Source organism: Aptenodytes patagonicus, chromosome 1 (assembly GCF_965638725.1).
Source record: "Aptenodytes patagonicus chromosome 1, bAptPat1.pri.cur, whole genome shotgun sequence".
Taxonomy (NCBI): Eukaryota; Metazoa; Chordata; class Aves; order Sphenisciformes; family Spheniscidae; genus Aptenodytes; species Aptenodytes patagonicus.
The window spans coordinates 223,834,223-223,856,791 of record NC_134949.1 but is presented as its reverse complement, the minus strand read 5'-3'; the positions used below and the strand labels follow the sequence as shown (position 1 = coordinate 223,856,791).

Genomic DNA, 22,569 nt, shown 5'->3' with positions numbered 1-22,569 from the left:
TGGTCTCCAGGCCATGCATGCACTCCTGGCACGTGAAAACCACTTATGGCGGTTCACTGAAGTCACCCTTTATAATACCTGTGATTTACATTTATTTGGTGCTGATGCAAAACACAGAAAAAACCCTAAACCCTAACAAAAAGGCCATCTTTCCCTGGGTAAATCCACCCATTTTCTGGCCACCACTGATTTTGGAATTGCTCCCAGGTTTCCCCCAACACGATGTCCACCTGCTCCTCAAATTTGACTTCAGACACCCATAAGGGAACCTGCTCTGACACGGGGACGAGGGGGATTTTACACATTTCCAACCTCTTGTTCCCATTCCTTCCCTCAAATCCCAGATCCTACCAGAAATTTTGGGCCTGACTCTCTTACGCTGCAGAGGAATGAGTTCTCTACAAAATGGCTGTCGTGGCTGGGATAAGGAGATGCTTCGCATGGGGTGATTTTTCACCGCCTTCTGAATCGTGTCAAGATACAAAATCGATCTGTCTGCTGCTCGTTCACCGCCGCTACATTTTTTTTTCCTGGCGTTACTGCAAACTTCACCTGATGCAGAAGAAGTACATTAATAAAAGCCAAAGAGCATGGCTTGACTTTGTTGTTTGGTTCGTGCTAAACACAGAAAGGATCAATATTTAACACTGACATTAATGGTGGGGGATGAGAGCTTAAAACTCCGATTCCTGCCTTCTTTGCATTGGCATTAAAGATCCCTTGGTGCTTTTCATGGGAGTAAAAGGCCGTCTCGGTGTCCTTGGACAAAACAATGCCTTGACCCTCATTCTTATTAAATATTTATCCCATAGCAGTGCAGACTGATCCCCATTGGAAAAGGAGTCTTGAGAGCTCTACAAGTCACAAACCTTAGTCCCAAATTAAGTGATTTGAGGTCAACCAGCGTGGTAGAGCCCATACCCACATTGCTATCAAAAACAGGGGGCCTGCTCTCAAAGTGCCTCTCAGGAACAGCCTCCCAGTCTTGCTACCTCCCAAATCATGGCCAAGAATTGCCCATGACATTGGGCTTTGGCCAAGACTCTTCCAAGGACGGTGCGAGGTTGCAGGTTGGTGTTGTCTCCCCATCCCAGCATGAAGGTTACCTCTGGGGACAGCTGTGAACTGCGCTGGGTTGAGGTACCTCTGCCCTGAGCAGTCCTCCAACACTATCCCTGCAGGCTCTGCACTTGCCATTGCATGGAAAAGCCATGGCAGGCCAAAATACTCCCGGGAGTTAGAAATTATACCAATTTATTCGTGCCGACACAGCCTAAGGGGACAGCTGGGGCTGCACGGAGGAGACGGTCCCCAGCATCACACTGGGGCACAGCAAGTTCAAATCATAACACTTTGAGGAGCCCAGTGAATCCTGCACTGCCAGGGGACCTTAATCTTTTCCCCAAAATCAGTCTGATTTGGGGAAACCGGAGAGCGCAGTGCAAAAGACACACTCACTGAAAGCAGGATGAATTATTCTGTGGCTACTCCGACCGCATAAAACAAAACGGGGGACGAAGGGGAGCAGGCGGCAACGCCTGTTAAAAAGCACGTCGCTTCCCTGGGGGAAGCCGCTCTATTGACGTCTACATTGATTTTCAAAATGAATTCCCAGCTCGCTTCCCACAGTGACCCGGCCACCAAGAGCATTAGCGGGAGCAAATTCAGGACTCACGTACTCCATTAGGTCTGTGAGATGAACTCTGTAATAGCAGGTGAGAGATAGATTGCTTCACGGGGCTGGGAGGGTATTGCGAGGGCTGGGAAGATAAATCCTGCGGCTGCAGAAGGGGACTGCCAAGATTGCTCTGTATTTTTTATGTTGTGGGGTTTTTTGCACTAGAAAAAAGGGCAGCTCATGCGCCCAGGTCACACGCTGATGCTGGGTCCTGCGGGGGGGCAGAAAAGGAGGCAAGAAAGGAAATTGAGACAGAAAAATAGTATTTGATGACTAGTACATGCTAAAGGGAAAAGTCAAGACATTTGTGCTTTCACGTTGGCCTGAAACGGAGAGAGGTCCCCATGAGGGTAAGGCATACAGTGTGAATTACGAGCCAGAGGTCCCAAAGCCATTTCAGCTTGCCATGCTGCAGTGCCCAGCTCCCAGGCGATGAGGACCAATACTCCTTTCCCGTGTCCATGCGGGACACTTAGTGAATAAAGTCCAGGGGGTCCCATCCGGACGCCTCCAGGCATCGGTCCCACCCGCATCATCACCAAAGACGCTCAACTCAATCCAGCCACGAGCCAAAAAGAATGATGCTTCTCCATCCCTCATGGCCATCCACCTCGGGGCCATGGATAAACCCGTGGCCCTCCTTTATTTAACAGCATAGACACAGCCTTCAAATCCCTTGGCTTTATGTTGCGATCTTGAGTTTATGTTGAGGGAATGTATCAAATAATACAGCCAAGGAGGGATAAGATACTGTTCCAGTTCCTATTGCCATTCCCCGGGGCAGAGTTAAGGTTATGTAGTGGGGCCATGTGGGAAGTGTCATCTTAACCCCATGTTTCCTGGCCGGTTCTCCTCCGAGTTCGGGGAATTGGACTCTCACGGTCTGGAAAAGGCGGCGTTGGACGCTCACAACTTAAAATTCGATGTCAGCAGCACAGCTTGCATGCATACATCTCGCTGGGCTCATGCTACAGCTGTTGCGCTGGTCCCTGCGAGAAAGTGAGCCAGAGGCTCGGTGGGGATAAGCCAGCACAGCCCTGCAAAACCCCACGGTGCCGGGTGGGCTTCGGTCGGCTGAAGGCTCGTCACTCGCTAGTCCAGGTTAAGATGTGCCTTTTTGGCCATGCGTTGCAGCAGAGGGGGAAAAAAAACCTCCTTGCGACTCCATCCCTGAAGCAAAAATACGCAACTGTGAGCACAGAGAACGTCCGGCAACAGGACGGACTAGGCTGGGAGCCAGGAATTTTTTATGAATGTTTTCAATCCCCCAAAGTGGCATTTCCCTCCTTGCTGACAGCTCTGAATTCCCTTGCTCAGAGCACTCGACTATTGCTGTGTGCACATAGCTTCACACAATGTTCCTGGGCTTATCTGAGCGAAATAATTACTCAGCCTCCTTCGGAAATTGTTGCTCAGAACAGCCTTTTTCACCGCAGCCGCGATGTCAGCTTTCCCCGCCTGAAGGCAGAGGCTGGGACTACAACTCCCCGTATCCCATAGACTTGAAATGATGCCCCTGGGAAGGAGGTGATTTTGGGGTGTAGCTAAATTCCTGCGCTCCCGTTGATGATGGCAGCAAAGGTGCCAGGTTTGCTTGGCATCCCTCAGCGGCACGAAATTCCCCATGATGCCCACACTACGCTGGCAAGGGCAAACTGGTCCAAGGGGCCTCGCAGATAAGGGCTCCTCAGATCTGCCCTGTAAATCAGGCCACAAAATGCCCCGGACCGCACCGCTGACTTCGTGCCAGTTAAAACTTATGGCCGGTGAGATTTTTTTTGTGAGGGAATAGTAGAAATCTACTGGAAATAATCCCTAGGAGGGCGCGGGGCAGAGTGTGCTCATGCGCTGTCGTCGTCCCCACTCTGTAGAGCAGCTCCATCATTTATTAGCAAAAAAAGGGGGAACTTTCTCCCGTGGGAATCTGCCTGCACCTCCTCTTTCATTGTCAGCTCACTCCTCGAGCACAAATACAAAAAAATAATTAAAAAAAAGACAAACAACCCTACCAAAACAAGCCCTCCGTGTGCTTCTCCTGGCAGGGAGATAACAAACAACATGTCCAATGGATGAGTCACCATGCCACCATGCTGCCAGGAGGCCCTGGGATGCCACGAGAATGAGCGTGGCACCCGAGGAAGGTTTATTTACCGAGCTTTCCCTATCACCTCCAAGTTGGATGGCATTTGGAAGAGCTGTTGTCAGTCTGAGAACGCCTTGGCAGGTTGCCCGCTAAAGGTTTCCTCCAGCAGGTTAGTTGGAAAGGGCGTCTGATTTGGATAATTTCCCCTCTCCGGTTTCCATCAGGGTGGGGAGCTGCGTGCAAGGACACAGGTACCCTAATATTCAGTGTCGCCCAAATTTGGGGTGCAAAGCAGGGGAAGTGGAGCTCCCCAAAAGTGATGATGGGGCAAGGTAGATGCAGCTGCATCCACCGCAGTGGAGCTGAAGGGTGAGGACAAAAGTGACATGGGGCTTTTGAGCTTTTCCTTTCCAGTTTCTGCTGCTTATTTCCATTTGCTTTGAGAAAATGGTCAGGACAGACTGGCCAAGGGAAAGGAGCTTTACAGACAGGGATCTGCTGCACAGAGGGCTGAGGGCATGGTTTCTCTTACCCGATTTCAGCCATCTAAATGATACTTAGCCTAAGCTGGTCCACTTAAGTTTCTTCTACTGACAATAGTGAAATCCCCCAATTATTTAAGCATCCAACATAGGATGGGAAGAATTACCCAAGAAAGAGTCGATGGGAGAGACAGTGAGACAAAGACGAGTGGTAATAAATAGCATCATCTCTGCCCGTTAGTGTCAGTGCTCTGCTTGCATTTGTATGAAACAACTGAAAAATAGTGGCAACGTAAGAGCGTTTGTCTCGGAGAAGCATGGGAACCATGAAAAAATCACAGCGCTGGAGAGCAAGTGAGCAAGAAGAGAGGGAAAGGAGCCAAGTCAGATCATCCTGACCTCAAAGCATTATATATCTCAGTTATTTTAGCAGCAATCAATTCTTTGAAGGACGAAGGGGCAAAAGGGAGAGAGACTGCAATAGAAACGATGCGATGCTTCTCCCTGGAGAACACAGGTTTGCTTCTGGGAGATGAGGCTGTGCGCAAAATCCCATCCCTGCCCTAGGAAACACCCCTTGGTGGCGGTGACCCAGCTCTGTATCATATCAGCACGCCCCGCACATGGCAGCTACCCTTTAAAGAGCAAATCTGCCGCTCGATTGTGGAACTCAACATTTTGTGTCAATATTTGGAGGTCTAACATTTGGCCAGACAGGGCTGCCTGGTGTGCACCTATTTATTTTTGTTATAAGGGCTTCAGTGCTGGAGATAAAAGCAGATGAAGGTGGATGCTCGCAGCCCTGGTTTACGCATGACCTTGAGCATCCCACCTGGGACACCCTTATCTGACAGCCCTGGAGTGGGACAATGACCTACAGCCGGGGACAAAGGACAATCCCAGGGTGGCAGCGTGGGCTGGGACAGGCTTCATTTGTTCCGCAGAACCAACCTCGTCTCTGACCCTCTGCTTCATGAATCATCATCTCTAACATTGCAACACCAATTTGATGAGGGATTAAATGGGGGGAAAAAAAAGAAAAAAAAAAAAAGGCTGGAACAGAGGGAAAGGGCAAAGATGCTGTGCTGTAACTGTATAAAACACAAAGGGGTCTTAAGGGAGGGGTATTTTCGCCTTTTTCAGGTAGGGATAAGGTGCCAAAGACAAGGCAATGGGGATGTGCAGAATTATCTGCTTTCTGTCTGCGGGTGGCACATGCGATTCCAGCGGATGCCAGGGGCATCCTTAGCAAACCTGGCTGGAGGTACGAGCGGTCTGCAGAGGCCAGTGCAGCAGGACAGGGCTGCAGCTGTTGAAACCTAAGAGCTATCAAAAGAGATGACACATTTATGTGAGAAAAGGGTCTTTTTCCCGCTCCAGAGGCAGCCTCATGACAGCCCAGCATCAAACCAGCTTTCTCACTGTGTGAAATGAAGCTCTGGCATCCTGTTTTGGAGGAGGGCATTGGTTATTATTATTGGTTATTACTATTTATGATGATGATTAGTGATTTTGGCGTTTCCTAACCGGGCTTTCCCTTGGACATCATGCCAACGCTGTGGTCCAACATGCCACCAACAGGCAGGGTGAAAGCCCAGAGGCTGGTGTGCCATCGACTTTGTATCCACTAGCCCAGGAAAAACTTGCTTTTAGGTCCTGAACAAATTTCTTCTCATCCTCCTTATTGTTCAATGCGAGGAGTATGTGGGCGCCTTTCCTTGCTCGAGCAAACACGGGTGCACGCCTCACTTAGCAGGGATGGAGAAGGAGAAAGGGAGAATCCCAGCCTAATCCCAGCCACAGCTTGCTTTAAATTTTATAGCCCTTTTTATGGCGACGACAGCGTAGGTCTTTAATGCTCCAGGAGAGCAAAGAAAAACTTTCGCTAGGAGGAAATGTGAACGCATTTTACTTATGCATAATTTCGTACCATTTCTATTCAAGGGAGCACATGAGAGGCCCAAATATTTGCACTTTGTATTATAGAAGAACTGCCATTCCCGGCTCTTTACCGAAGTAATTTATTTCGATCTCTCCTTACCTTGGGGGAGAAACATTATAACTCCTGGTTTGCCGGGGAGTCAATAAAACAGCAGCGCTGTTAAGGGTCTGCTTTGCCATCACTCAGCAAGGCAGAGATGGGGAAAGGAAGAGGATCCCCAAATTTCTCCTCTCAGAGCCCCCTTCTTCATGGGTGCATTTTCACCCGTGCATGGGACCAAACCACAGGAGTTTGGCCCCATTTTTCTCTCCTCTATCTGGGATTAATGTTATTTTTTGCTCCCTGAGTGGTATTTTAGCTGATGGGTTAAAAGGAAAGAGGGGGTAGGTGCTGCATAGGGTGTAGGGGGGAAGATGGAGACAGGGGGCAAGATGGGGACAGGGGTTTGCGGTACAGCCCCGAATTTCTCGCACGGCTTCAGGTGAGCCCGGTATGCTCAGATGGGGCAATATCAGCCGCATCAACTGCAAAAGCTGAAAGAGGAGACAAAAGGAGTCATTAACCCTCATGGCTGCAATACCGTGTCCCTGAACTGGCAAGCAAAGCAGCCCGGGGGTCAGTGTGAGCAGGGGTCAGTTCATCCCCAGAAAACATGCCCTTAGGGATGGAGACTCAAAAAAATAAATTAGTTTGGCTTGGGTTTTTTTCTTGCTGGAAGTTCAGCTCTCCCTTTTCCATCTCTGCAGCCTTTACTCTCAAAACGAGCCTCTCTGCAAAGGTTTTCCATGCAATTTTTTTTTCATTTAGGGGTATGGGCATACCCTGTCCACATACTAGAATCATCTAAAAAAGTCTTGAAGGCAAAACCATTCCTAAGATGTTGAGGGCAAAATGCAAGAAGAAAAATCTCTGCAAGCCATGGGAGGATTGTGCCTTCCACAGCCGCTCTCTAGCTGGGCTCTGCCACACCAGCGCTCCAGCAAAAATGCAAACAGCTCAAAAAGCCATCCTGGCTCTCTCTACCCATCATTAAAAACCTGAGTCCTGCCCATTAGGCAATCTATTAACAGTGCTCAGTGGAAGCAGAGAAAGAAAAGGTCCCTTTGAGGGAGCTATTCTCATTGCCATGAGGTTAAAAGTGCCTGTGACCCCCAAAGCTTTATGCATTCAGAAATCGTGAGTTCACCCGCAGTAAAGGTCTTCAGTATCGGCTGAAACCTGGAGGTTTTTCTCTTCCTCTTCTTTTAAGATGCAATGACGGTAAAAAGGACTTGAAATTTATTCCCTACACATCGCCATAATCAAATAATATGCTAATGCTATTAGCATGGGACCTTGCATCGCAAATGACTTAGAATCATATTCTCTTTCAAAATACTAGAGTTTCATTTAAATTGGTCTCCACAGCAACCAGAAACGAACTGGAATAATGTCGGATGAAAATCTTCATGGCTGGGCATGGGTTACAAGGAATTTCATAGCAGGGATTGAGGGCAGAGCAATGAAGACAGCTCGAGCCTACCATGGTTGGTGGGCTTGTGCCAGTCATCTTCCACCCAACCAGTTATCAGCAAGGACAAAATGAACCTGCATGCCCAAGAGGACCTCAAAGTATCCTGATGGAAAAGGGGTGAGTAGACCTGAGGTTCATGTAGGCGTGAAGCCTGAGGAGGCTTTCTTGGTCCTCCTCTCCACAGATACTTTCTAAGTGGCCCCAGGGGAGGTGCATAAGACAGCTGGTTTAGTTCACACCAAAACAGTTCTCATCTGTTAAGCTCAAACCTGGCTATTTGCAAATGGCCCGAGAGAACCTGATCATGGACCAGACTCCCATACCTTAAGGTTGTACAAGCACAGACCAGGTAGAAGGTGTTTGCTGCTGGCTTTCCTCCATTAAAACAGGAGATGCTGCTCCTTCCTTCATCTCATCTGCTCTGCTCACAAGCTCGCCATGATGGGCACTGTCTCTCATGAGGTTCTAGGATGGGAAGGACCTGCAGCATCCTCTGGTCAGTGCCCACCAGCTGATCTCATGGTTTTGTCCCACTGAAAACACTCCCCAAATCCATCTGAAAATGAGCTGAGCTTTGCAGTGCCATGGCTGGAAAGCTGCTGGTTAGAAACCAGCTCTAATTTCTCATGAACATGTTTTCCCAACCGCTCCACTCATCTTCCCTGCACTTGTTTCACTCTGCGGTCACCGTTACATCAGCGGGTACGGTGCGATCCTCATCCTGGTTGGGGCTTCTCAGCATTCCCCTAATAAAATGAGTATTAGCAATGTGGCCTACAAAAATGTCTTTGAAAGCAATGTCAGAAAGTGGGAGGCGTCTCGCTTGAGAACGGCTGAGAGTTCAGGCAATGAAAAGAAAACAGCCCCGACCAGTCTCTCGGTTCTGTTTGTAATTATCTGGGCTCCGGTGGGTGTTAAAACATCTGTACTGGTTTGGCAGGGACTGGGGAGCACAGCTTGTGCCAAAGGCAAGAACTGGCGTGGGTTGAAAGCAGCACAGCAATACGTTAGCGTGGTATTCACGCTCAGAAACGCAGGGCTGGCAGCCTCTCCTGCAAGCGCTTTTGGGTTAGGGTCAGCCCCAGCCCTGTGCCTGTCCCCATGTCCCCCTTCCACCACGGCTCGCACCACTCCGGGACCATCCCAAGGAAAAGCTGAAGGTGGTTAAAGGAGATGCAGGGTTGGCTGGAGTCCTGAATCCTGCTGGGTTTAACATCCCACTGGACTTTGGTCGCCATCAGTTCAGCTCCACGTTACGCTCTGGCATTTCTTATCTCTGTGCACGACCGTTTCCACCTGGACAACCTCCATCTCCCTGTCACATCTGGTTGCGGACGAGCAAATCTCTCCCCCCTGCATACTTCTGCACTGAGCAGCAGGGCAAGCTCCCAGCGTGGATGTTGCTGTTTGAACCTTGTGCACTAAAGCATGGGCTGGTTTTGTGGTTATTTTTAACACACAGCAGCAGCAGAGCTGGGTTTAGTGGGACAGTGGAGCGTAATGTAGAGCTTGGTCCTCAGGAGACTCGGGCGAGGCAGATTTATCACAATCTCCTTGAGGGTAATATTTTTGAATTTTGGCATTCCTCATCCCCTGACTCAGGAACAAAACATCCTCCAGCATCCGAGGACCAGAGCAAACCCTCTCTCCTCTGATGCTCTCTCATGGGTTTGGAACCATCCCATGGGCTTATTCAGCAGCTCCCCACCCTCCCCTTCCTCACTCCAACGTGGCTCACAAAGTGCGGTGAGCCCATCCTTAAAACCCAGATTACATTATCACCCTTGTGGCTGCACCCATCCTTGCACACACCACAGATGGTACCAGCACCCAGACCAAAATCCGCATCTTCTGGCCCGGTGCATCGCCTGTGCCTCGCGCTTGGCTTAGGGCCAGCTGAAAATGTTCTGACATCCTCCAGCTGGAAAATGCCATTTAATCAAAATAGGAGCTTGCCAAGGGATCACTCGCAGCCAGAAATTACAAGAAACCTTTAGAGGATAAAAGCAAATTTTAAGTAAAAGGGGAGAAGGTCAAGGTGTTTCAATTCGTTCTCATCAGAGTGGATCGTTTTTTGGGGGTGGATTACCCTGTTTTGACCGAAGATCATCATCATGCACTTTTTAGATATGAAAGCGCAATTCTGAGCAGAACTCTTGATTTTTTCTGAAATTCATTCAAATTCAGAATGAAAAGGTGTGAATCAAAATCAACGCTGAAAGCAGATGAAAATGAATTCCAGTGAGAGTGAAAACGAACACGCTGAATTTTTACCACCTCTGAAGTGGAATTTGTGATGGGCTCGTCACTCCCTCCGCTCGCTGCAAGGGCAGCGTTCCCCCAGCATCAGCTTGCTCAGGCTCCATATGTGCCACTTCTAAGAACTCCTCCTTCCTCACAGGGATGGGATTTATTTTATTTTGTTTTAATTACCCAGATGACCCATGTCCGAACTTGGTGTATTTGGCTGCTGAAACAGATCTGGATGAGATCCAACACTTGGTGCCCCTCTCATCATTATCACAGAGTCCTTCACCCATGGGATGAAATGTGGTTTGGTAACAAATACGCAGTGCATTGGAGCCGTTTCTCTCCACAGATGCTGGGAGGAATAAGCCATGATATAACGGATTTTGGCTATGACCACAGGAATGCAGGAATTACCAGGACCAGACCGGACCAGAAGCCAGCCTGCTCCAGCTTTCCATCTCTAAATGCTTCGGAGACAGCTGAGAACTTCACAGGGATCACTCATGCAGCAACGCACCCGCAGGGAAAACTGACTTGCGCCTCACTTCATCATTTATAAACCTTATTAAAGCAAATATTTTAACTTCTCTAATACAACTGTGGGAATTCTTGCACTCACGGAAGTATTAATTCTTTAAGCCACTTTATAAAACAAACCGCTCTGTGTCATAAATGTCTGTGAACACAGGGTTGGTCTTGCCTTCAAACTGCACCAGGAGACACCAGACAGTAGTGTGTGTTCTCGTTACTGAGATTTGTCAGTGGGTTTTTTTACTGCGAGAAGCACTGTTTGTCCAGGGCTAGGACATCATGGGCTTATCTGCATAAAAATAGTAGCGGCAGGCAGAGGACAGGGCGGTCCTTCCAGCAATGTGCCAAAGAAATCCAAAGCATTTGCAAGCCTGTACTCTGAGTTTTTCTTAAAGGTAGCAGAAACGGTGGAAGTGAGTTTCTGGAGCATCACAGAAAAGCCAGCAGGATCTCAGACCCTCAGAAAGGGTTATGTTGATGCCAAAGAACAGATACAATGGTATTTAAAAACTGTAATAAAGCTGCGAAAGTGTGAAATGTGCTTCAAGCGAAAATCACAAATCACACCACCCCATTCTTAGACTCATGGCATGAAGTTTGGGGATGAGGAAAAGCCATGGGAGTCAAGAAGCGGATTGAGATACTTTAAAAAAAAGTGTAAAGACTGAAGAGACACCACAGTGCTCTCCAGGAAAGACAAAGTCTTCTGCTCTATCAGGAATTTTTTTCAGACAAATCTCAAGAGAAAAAGGCAGCATTTTCACCTGGAAGATCATGTGTGGACCAGGTTTTGACCCTAACACTAATCATCAAAGCAGCCATCAACTAGCAAAAAGACTCATCACAGAATTTATGGATTTCAAGTGGGTATTTGAAAGACTTCATCATGACTCATTTGAGAGCAATGTCAACCGTTATGGCAAGCCAGCAAAAATAATTACCGTCATAAAGGCTTTGTATCAAGGTTGAGCCTGTGCAAAGTATATGCACGCTCGAGGGAACGGTTTACACAGATAGCAGTGTCAAACAAGGTGGTGCTTGGCGGGGCAGGTGATCTGCCGTGAGATAAAGGTGAGGATGGAGCCACGGGCAGTGCAATAGCCATTCACTACACTTTTACACATGATGAAGTATTTGCAAGCGCCTGAGTGCCCAGACGCCTGCCCGACACTTCAAAAAGAGGATTCGTTGTCAGTTATGAAAAAAAAAAATAGCAAATGCAATGAGTCACTCAACTCCAGCTTACTTTCAAAAGCAACGGCATACAAGAACAGGGGCAGTTTATATATTTGGCAGTAAAATGATGGAAGGCAATCATACCAAAAATTGGCAAGGAGCAGCTGTGTTGGCCAGAATGGGATTTGGTCATGTGGCGCTGAAAGAACACATGATGAAATTTTTTAGGTGAAATGTTATTTTCCATCCTAATAAACAGATATAAAGGGTGGCAATCAATCAAAGGTGCAAGCAAGTCAGACACATTCCTCAGGCATATGACAACGACCCAGTAAGTATGAAAGGAAGCTGAATCCCCAGCAAGGGCCGAGATGTGCCAGAGCTTCACCACCTGCAGCTGGAGGACTATGAGGGACATCACACAGAGCAAAAAGGGTAAGAAAACATGAGTCTGGACTTACCCAGAGCCAAGGGGTATTGGACAATACGCTGTGATATGGACTCAGATGGAGCAATGTCTCATCTCATGCTCTGCCCTCCCACCTTCCTGGTGATGCTAACAGGGACCAACTCCAGTTTCACCTGCTAGGATTGCTGAGGTATCTCAGCTCCTCGCCGTACTCTGAAGCCTGCTATTTCCCTGCAGCGTAAGTTCATAAAAATCACAGAATCACAGAATGTTTGGGTTGGAAAGGACTTCTGGAGATGGTCTAGTCCAACACCCTGCTCAAAGCAGGGGTAGCCACAGCAGGTCAGGACTGTGTCCAGTTGGGTTTTGAGTATCTCCAAGGATGGAGACTCAAGTTGGGGTGTTTTTTCATGCTTAACTATAAGTATTTGCTTCATCCTCTGTGGCTTAAAGTGATCATAAGCATGGACCAACAGTTAGGATGCTCCTTGAATGCCTAGTGGAAACTGTAACCCCCTTCTAGGTCTGACTCCCAGGGAGAGAAGAAGCAGGCTGAGAGCAAGGGCGAAACAGGAGAGAGAAATGACATCTCATTTTCCTGGACAGTCTCATGTTTCATCAAGTTTTTCAGGAGCTGTGGCCAAGTGTCCCTTTTAAGATCATTCCCAGCTTGGAGGGAGCAGGTACCATCACTGAGCTGTCTCTGGCAGCAGATGGCTACAGGCAGGAGAAAAGATGCACCAACATGTCTATGCTGTGCCTCGATGGTGAATCCCTTTGAGCAGAGGCCGCCTTTATGCTCAGTGCTTGCGCAGCACCTAGCATAGCAGAAGACTGGTTTCTTGGCTACATCTACACTGTGAGGGACCCTGAGAAATGTTCTCAGCCTTCCCGGAGGGAGCCGGGATGTGGCCAGGGCACATATGGGGACACGGGCATCCCCAGATCAGGTGTAACTCCGGAGTCCAAGTGAAAAATTGCCAACATTACAGCTTGGACATTGGACCACATTAAATAATGCAGAAGTATGTTTGAGAAGCAGGCAGTAATTATAACTGAAGCATAGAAACCATCTAGGGAAGAAGTGTTATCTTTACAGATAAAATCAGTAATAAATGCTACTGCATTCATAAATAAAAATCAGTCTGGAAACAAACCCTGAGTGGTGTCATGGAAAGTTCACAGCAATCGACAGCTTCACGGCTCCCTCCTGCTCCATGTGCCTTCACACACAGGCTTTAAAGGCTTTAGAAAGCTTTCCCTTTACTCAGGCTCGGTTTTAATTGGAAATATAAAGCAATACAAACCAGTAAACAAACAGGCATTGGGGTTTGGGAAACGAGAGCCTAAATCTGTCCTGGCTTTTATCAGGTTTTACAAAGCAGTGCTCAGGGTGTATAAACTGTGGCCCCTATCAAAGGTTTGGAGGGAACAATGTGAAATATATGGAGGGAAGAAAAGGGGAAATACATTGTCTTGGGGGAAAAAAGAGCCATGCTGTGAAAAACTGCCTGAAACTATCTGCCGCGAAGGTTGCTGTGATTTTCTCCCTTGTCCCCCAACTTGCTCACACACACGTTTTGGGGTCCTACGTCCATCGCATTTCCCAGCCTGGCCCCTACGTGTTGGGCATCGCCTGCAGATCCACATCCCGCCCCAACGCCCGAGCAGCTTTGCAGACACGGGGTACAGCTCCATGAACCCCAGCGCGGCACGGTTGGGGCACACGGGCTAAAACAGTCCCAGGGCCCCTCTGGGAAATACAAATGCGGGCGAATCTGACTGAGAGTTTCCTCCCAGCTGGCCGACACCCAAAATGCCTCCTTCCCTCCCTCCCTCCCTCCCTCCCTCCCTCCCTCCCTCCCTCCCTCGGTTTTGCTCAGACAGTGCCGCTTCGCCGGTCACTTCGCTCCAAGCCCATCAGCTGTTTTTGTTTCCAAAGGCTTTGCATGGTTTTGCTTTTTGATGCGATGCTGATACCGTCTGCCGCACTCATTTTTCCACGGTCAGTAAGTCATCCTAAAAATTCCTCAGCACCCATTAAACTAATGGGGCTGACCTGACGCACACAGGGCTCGTAGCGATAAAAGCCAATTATAAAATGAAGAATTATTTTAAATAGGTTTCTTGTTCTGGGTACCTGGCCCAGGAGACAGCCCTGGGCAGGGCTGAGAGGTATGAACGTGGCTTGCCAACCTCTGCTGGGAAACCTGTGCTAGAAAGGCTGGGCAATGCTTTTTGCCCTAAAAAATCCCCGAACCTCTTGAACTTCACATTTCTTCCTTCTCCTCCCAGCTCAAATCCCAGCCTCAGCTCAGCAAACCCAGTGGGACTTTGGCCAGGAAAGGGCAGGATTTTCCCCAAAGGCCCCAGTCCTCCAGCTCCATATTTATCTTCAGAAGAGGCCGGTTGGATACCCTTGTGCTGGGCGCCTGCTGGGAAACAGTCATGAAGAACTGAAGTATTTGGCTGTTGGTCTTGTTTGAAAGCTGAGCGTAAATTTTCTTTTTTGCTGGTTGATGGTTTTATTATTTGTAGTGAGATAGGAGCATTCCTTGCCTGTAAACCTGGTGCTCCCACAGATGGCCGCATCCTCTGCCAGTTCCCATCAATGCTGGGTAGGGTTAAAGGGGGCTCAACTAACACATATCTCCTGGTGGTCTCTCTGGGATGGCAGAGTTATGAGTTTGCAATCACAGATGACAGATCTTCTGGATTTTTCCAGCCCCACCTCTCCAAAATGTCCACAGCCACAAAAAAAAATCTAAATAATAAAATCCTAAAAATTTCTAAATTCCCGAGTCCCAAATTCTGAAGAAAATGTTGATCCAGCATTGCAAACCTGATATTCAATTGCATCAGAGCCCCTGAAGCCAGAAGCTTGGCTTTCTAATCATGGAGATACCTTAAGACCTTTTATCTTGCTTTCTGGTTTCTAAAGCCCTCTGCATCCTTCCTTCAGTCTTTTTCTTGGCACCCAGATGGGCTAGAAATCTGCTCTTGGTATTAAGGACAGTGACCATCATAGCAACGCGGTGTTGGCTCTGGTCCTGCAATGCTTCTGGTAGCACAACATGATGAAGAGCTGAGTACAGCAAGAAGAAGGTATGGAAGAATAGTAGGGGCTGATCCTCATTTGGTGTAAATGAAATGACAAATGGCACCATTTGAAGATCCAAATATCTTAAAGGTCTTGACAGCAATCCTGAGATGGGTGGGATTCACCTCAGCAGAGTTTTAGGAGTTTACGAGGTGGATGTCTCCACCTGAGCTCATCAGTCCTGGTTCCCTGGAAAGCCAAGGGAATGAAATGGGCACTTTTAGGGTGCAAATGATTTGCCTCATTTTAGACATCTTTTTCCATCTTCTCCCCAAAAGTGGACAGATTATAACCAGTAGCACATGTCTCACTCTCAATGACATCAGTTCTCTCTCCAAAATGCCCAGGGAATCACAGCAAGGAGACTCTGACCGGTTGGTAGAGATCAGCCAGTTTCTGTCTTCTAGGAAGCAAATTTTGGGTCCTTAGAGGCTCTCTGCTCTTCAGCAGACTCATTAGCACCTGAACTAGCTCATCTCCAAAGGGAAAGAGGGAAAAAAAGGGGGGAGAAAAAAGGCAGCTTGCACTTAACTGCTCTCAGATTGCTCCTTTGTGCCAAGACCACTCCATCTCTGGTATTGTTTACACTGAAATAAAAGCTGAACAGTGTCAGATCTTAAAATAACTTGCTGTTTGTGGAGCAGGAAAACCAGGGTCAGGGAAGTTTGGAACAAATTTAAAGAGGCAGGATGACTAAGGGATGAACTGGGACTCGGGCAAGGAGGCGTTTGCATGCACCTGAAGTTCAACCATGAGCCTGATGCAAAGTGAGTTGGGGTTGCCAGGTCTGCCCATCCATTCCAGCAAGGCTAGGTCAAGTCTGGGGCTGACATGACACCTGCATTTGTCCTTCCAGAGTGAATCTGCAGTTACGGCTGTTTCCCTTGTTAGGAAAACTCAGCACATGGTAGAGAAGGAGGGGTGGGACTGACCCAAATGCCCTTGAGATGTGCAACCAGTGGATCTAGACGTGACATACAGTGTTTTAAAAGATGGAGCTCCATGATGCTGAGTGCAGAAAGTATTTGATGGGAACGCTGAGGAAAAGGCTACATCTATATGTATGGTAGGATGTTGGGTGAGAAGAAAGGGCTCAAGGCTTAGGGACTCCATATTGCCGTCCCAATGCAGGCCACCTCTAGGTCCCAAACAGGGCAGAGGACATTAGAATCACAGAATCATAGAATAGTTTGGGTTGGAAGGGACCTCTAAAGCTCATCTAGTCCAACCCCTCTGCCGTGGGCAGGGACATCTTCAACTTGCTGAGAGCCCCGTCCAACCTGACCTGGAATGTTTCCAGGGATGGGGCATCCACCACCTCTCTGGGCAACCTGGGCCAGTGGTTCACCACCCTCAGAGTAAAACATTTCTTCCTTAGATCTAGTCTAAATCTACTCCCCTTTAGTTTAAAGCCATTCCCCCTTGTCCTGTCGCAACAGGCCCTGCTAAAAAGTCTGTCCCCATCTTTTTTATCAGCCCCCTTTAAGTACTGACAGGCTGCAGTAAGGTCTCCCCGGAGCCTTCTCTTCTCCAGGCTGAACAACCCCAACTCTCTCAGCCTTTCTCCAGAGCAGAGGTGTTCCAGCCCCCTGATCATTTTTGGGACCCTCCTCTGGATCCGCTCCAACAGGTCCATGTCTTTCCTGTGCTGAGGGCTCCAGAGCTGGACGCAGTGCTCCAGGGGGGGTCTCACCAGAGCAGAGTAGAGGGGCAGAACCCCCTCCCTCGACCTGCTGGCCACGCTGCTTTGGATGCAGCCCAGGAAACGACTGGCCTTCTGGGCTGCGAGCGCACATTGCTGGCTCAAGTCCAGCTTTTCACCCACCAGTACCCCCAAGTCCTTCTCGGCAGGGCTGCTCTCCATCCCTTCACCCCCCAGCCTGTATTGATACCAGGGGTTGCCCCGACCCAGGGGCAGGACCTTGCACTTGGCCTTGTTCAACCTCATGAGGTTCACAGGGGCCCACTTCTCAAGCTTGTCCAGGTCCCTCTGGATGGCATCCTGTCCCTCTGGCGTGTCAGCCGCACCACTCAGCTTGGTGTCATCTGCAAATTTGCTGAGGGTGCACTCGATCCCACTGTCTGTGTCATTGATGAAGATATTAAACAGTACCGGTCCCAATACGGACCCCTGCGGGACGCCACTCGTCACCAACCTCCATCTGGACATTGAGTCGTTGACCACTACCCTCTGGATGTGACCATCTAACCAATTCCTCACCCACCGGACAGTCCACCCATCAAATCCATACCTCTCCAAGTTAGAGAGAAGGATGTTGTGGAGGACCACATCAAAGGCCTTACAGAGGTCCAGATAGACGACATCTGTAGCCCTTCCCATGTCCATTGCTGTAGTCACTCCATCATAGAAGGCCACTAGGTTGGTCAGGCAGGACTTGCCCTTGGTGAAGCCATGCTGGCTGTCTCGAATCACCTCCCTGTCCTCCATGTGCCTTAGCATAGCTTCCAGGAGGATCTGTTCCATGATCTTCCCAGGCACAGAGGTGAGGCTGACTGGCCTGTAGTTCCCTGGGTCTTCCTTTCTTCCCTTTTTAAAAATGGGGGTTATGTTTCCCCTTTTCCAGTCAGTGGGAACTTCACCGGGCTGCCACGACTTCTCAAATATGATGGATAGTGGCTTAGCAACTTCATCCGCCAGTTCCTTCGGGACCCGCGGATGGATCTCATTGGGTCCCATGGACTTGTGCACCTTGAGGTTCCTTAGCTGGTCTCGAGCCTGATCTTCTCCTACATGGTCCGTTCTTCATTCTCCCAGTCCCCGCCTTTGCCTTCTGTGACCTGGGCGGTGTGGCTGGAGCACTTGCCAGTGAAGACTGAAGGAAAAAAGTCATTGAGTACCTCCGCCTTCTCCATGTCCCAGGTAACCAGGTCTCCTGTTTCGTTCTGGAGAGGCCCACATTTTCCCTCATCTTCCTTTTATCCCCGACGTACCTATAGAATCTTTTCTTGTTGCCCTTGACATCCCTGGCCAGATATAATTCTATCAGGGCTTTAGCTTTCCTAACCTGATCCCTGATTAGGTCTTTGGGTAGGTGAACGAGACATGGGAAGGTGGGATACATGGAAAGAACCCAACCAGATCTGCCCCATCCACCCTATGGGTCAAGCTCAGCTGATTGCTGATTGCAATCTTGCTGATTGCTTGTTGTAGAGTGCCGTACTGTCTGCTGGCGGACAGACTGGCCTCCAAGTGAGTTGATATCCAAACACAACCCATACCAGAGCTTAAAGATGAAGTCAAGACCAATTGACTTGCGTCGACTGAAGCTGAAGAGTCAAGTCCTGGCCCAGCTTGAGGGCACAAGGCTCTGCAAGGGGCTGCCTGCTTGGCTGCCCTTAGGTGGCAGTGCTGCCTGCAGATACCGAAACACAGCGCATCAGGGCCCGGGGGCTTTCAGGGACACAAGGACACCCCCACATCTCCCTCCTTACCCCCATTTCTCAGCCCCCATTCCTCGGCTCCATGCATGCTCCCCGGCATGGCACAGGGCGTGCAACTCATGCAGGGCGCGAGCAGGGAAGGAAGGAGGCGTGGAAGGAGGCGTGCGCCGGGCACAATAGCAAGGAAGTACCTGGCCTTGTAGCAGTCATTAGCATTTCCCCTCTGCTTTGGTTCTGCCTGGCCATGGGAGAGGCGGCAGCAGCGGGAAAGTGGGGGCTGCCCCAGCGCCGTCACCTTGCCTGGGCTCCCCGGTGCCTTGCTCCTGCATGCAGGGATGGTGAACACCAGTGATTCGGGGATGTTTGGGGTAGGTGGGTGGTATATGGCATGCAAACGTATCCTTTTACTCTAGTCTTGCTACCTGCAGCCTCTTCACTGAGCTTCTGGGCAGCTCCTGTCCTCCCAGCAAGTCTTCAGAGGTATCTTTGTGGTGGTTTTTTTCTCCAGCCCACCTCGAGCTCCCTTTGCTTAGCAAACACGCATGCAAAGCTGGCTGCAAGGACCCGACGGGGGGAGCAGCATTGCTGGACTGATGCTGGGACCAACACATTTTTTGGGGAGAAGCGAGGAGGGAGCAAGAGCAGCCATATGGGCTCATAGCACAGACTTGCAGGCAGCCTGTGTGAGCAGGCAGCAGGTTGGGGAGCAGTCAGCCAGTGACCCGTATGGGACCCCCAACCAAAGCAAGTCAAGTGGGTACTAAAGCAATAAATTTGCTCTCATGGGCTGGAAGGGGGTAACCAGTGGAGGGTCTGGGGCAGCATCAAGCCAAAGAGACCCACAGCGGAGATCGTGCACGTGGGATGTAGGAGACCTCATTGATGTGAGCGGAAAGTCACTGGTGTCTGGGGCACCAGTGACTGGATGTCATAGAAAAGATCATAGAATCATAGAATCATTGAGGTTGGAAAAGACCTCTAAGATCATCGAGTCCAACCATTGACCCAACACCACCACCCACTAAACCATGTCTCTAAGTGCCTCATCTACTCATCTTTTAAATACCTCCAGGGATGGGGGCTCAACCACTTCCCTGGGCAGCCTGGTCCAATGTTTAACCACTCTTTCAGTACAGAAATTATTCCTTACATCCAATCGAAGTTTGGATTGTCACCAGTTTGCATGTCACTGGTGTCTGGGGCACCAGTGACTGGATGTCACTGGTGTCTGGGGCAGCAAACTCTGCTGGAGTGAGCACGGTTGAGTTGAAGGAGGAAGGAGAGACACTCAGCTCTCCATTAAACATTAATGCTCGGCCCTGACTTGCAGGCAGTGAGATAGTAAAAGCCTCGGGATTGCTGGGGATCGATCCCAGCTGCGATGCAAAACGCCAGTGCTGAGCCTTGGAGATGGAGCAAAGAGTGAGACGGAGCCCGGGATCGCCCTGGAGCAACCCCCTGGCAGAAGGCAGAGAAATAAATAAAATAAATAAAGTCCCAGATGAAAAAAAAAGAAGACGACATGCCCGGGCTGGGTGGGAGAGGCTACTGCTGCCAGACACAAGCCATCGGGGCAGGAGCCCAGCGCCATCCTTTTCCCACGCCCTGCTCACTCTGTCTGAGCGACGGGAACCTTCAGCTCAGAGCAAGGACATTTACTCACCTGCAAATATTGCCTTCCCTGCTTCCATGGCTGGGTTAAACCTCTAGCACAGGGGCATTAATGCGGTGCATGAATAAGCTCTTAAATGCCCCCGAGTGTTTGCTCAGCACCCACAAATCCAAGCCCCCGAAAGAGCCCATGCCCCATGGAGCTGGTGGAAGAGAAGCTGCAGGGAGGTGCTGGGGTTGTCACAGTAAATTGGGACGGAATTAATAAAGGTATCAACCTCTCCAAAATAACTAACCTGTGCACAGGACCCCTGCAAGGACACACACACTGCAAGTGGACCACACACGCATGGTGGTTCATGAGAAATTAAATTATACGCTGCCATAGCTGTGCCTCTGAGTTGTATCAGGAATGGGACATGGTGGGGTTTTGGCCAAAGCATCAGCTCCAGAAAGGGTTAATGGCACACGAGATATGTTTAGTGGGATTTGGTATTTTTTTTAACTCCAACAAACAAAGCATGTGAGAAAATCCAGTTTACAGCTGAGCCCTGGCTGCCTGCCCACTAGGGCAGGGAAAATGCAGATGGTTTTAAATATCCACGTGCCTGCGTTTCTCCCACAGCCCGTGGCTCAGGGTCCCTGGCAGGTCTCCCCCCATCGTATTCAAACCGGCCGAGGCGGCAGCAGTGCAAATTGCAGTGTAAAAGCAGCGCTGAGCCAGGAGCAAATCTACTTTCCTCAAGCCTCGTCAGCTTCCCTGGACCCGTGGAGGAGCCGGGATCCTGCGAGGCTCCACTTATTCAAAAATAGTAATTAGCTCTCAAAGTAAATATGTGTTAACAGAAACAAAGAGCTTCACCACAGTCTGGGTAAACACCTTAGAGTGAATTTAATTTCCCTTCTCCCAGCAGATGTAATCGCGCTGCTCTGCAATTATTTTCAGGTCAGGGTGGGGAATGAAGCCACCGCGGCGGCTTTGTGGAGCAGCTGCTCCTCGGCGGCGCCGGGGCAGCTGGAGGTACCCGCCACTTCACTGACATTTAGGTGCCTGAGGCTGAAACGAGCTTCCTTTTGACGAACCAGATGTGTAACGCAGCTGGCAATCAGCTAAACCAGCAGCTAACCGTAGCACGACGTTAAACCGCCCTAAACTCCAGCCTATTTCTTAATCCTTAGAGTCCCCAGTCTAGACAGGACATGAAGGACTAATAGGAAAACCAAGCAACAGAAAATTTACACTCTCCTGTCGAGCTGCAAACAGAAGGAAGCATCAAAGGGTACAAATCCATTGGGCTTTTAATTTTTTGCCTTTTGGGAGTGCGGGCAGCACCCAAGCACGGTCCTGCGCTGGTGCAGAGGGTTTTCAGCCAGTTTGCATCACCACGTGCAGCCACTTTCAGGTTGCCCGTTTGCTCACTAAGAAGCAAAGTTTCTTTGCTAAAAAGAAACTGAAAACCCTTCTTTTCCCTACTGTCATGGGGAGCTGGTGAAATAGGCTTTACCCAAACTGCCCCAAAAGCTAAGGAGTTTTTCCTCCACCACCGGTGGGTTAAAAGCAAACTCATGACTGGTGGCTGGGGCTCAGCTGATGCGGGGTACCCCTTCAAGCAGGAGGTAATTCAGCATGTGATGGCAGCTGTAGTAAACACCTTTGCTGGTGATGGAGCGCTTCCCCGGCCAGGATGCGAATATAATCCAGTTGGGAACAGCCAGCTTTGGGGCCGGACCCAGCAAGGCTTTCAGATCAGCATAAAGCAGTCACGCAGCCAGAAACGAGAATAACCAGAAAAATGTGCACAGTGGCTTCCCCGGCAGTTTCTGATCTCGTTCCACCACACTGGGAGAGGAAGGTTTAGTTAATTAATTGCTACAATTATCATGGAGCTATTCCTGCCCATGACGGTTACCTTTTCCTCCCCTTTTTGGTGCATCCAATTACTGACTCATTCATTCTCCAAGGCAGAGGCTACAACAAGGCACAGAGAAGCTTAAAGATGAAGAGGTGAAGTCTAAGAAAGAAATGTCAGAGGTCCCAAGCTCTATTTCTACCCAGGAACTGGGTTATTCTCATGTGAACTCCTCATCCTCTCCCACCCATCAATCCATGGCTTCATGGATCAACACCAAGTTGGGCGGGAGTGTTGATCTGCTCGAGGGTAGGAAGGCTCTGCAGAGGGACCTGGACAGGCTGGATCCATGGGCCCAGGCCAACTGTATGAGCTTCAACAAGGCCAAGTGCCGGGTCCTGCACTTTGGCCACAACAACCCCATGCAGCGCTACAGGCTTGGGGAAGAGGGGCTGGAAAGCTGCCTGTCGGAAAAGGACCTGGGGGTGCTGGTCGACAGCCGGCTGAACATGAGCCGGCAGTGTGCCCAGGCGGCCAAGAAG

At 49.5% G+C, this 22,569-nt stretch overlaps 1 protein-coding gene across 1 annotated transcript in view; it reads right to left on the bottom strand.

Moving 5' to 3' along the window:
* The window catches only part of GAB2 (GRB2 associated binding protein 2), a 102,614-nt gene that overhangs the window by 20,797 nt on the left and 59,248 nt on the right, over positions 1-22,569 (bottom strand). The gene's annotated exons all lie outside the window — the stretch shown is intronic.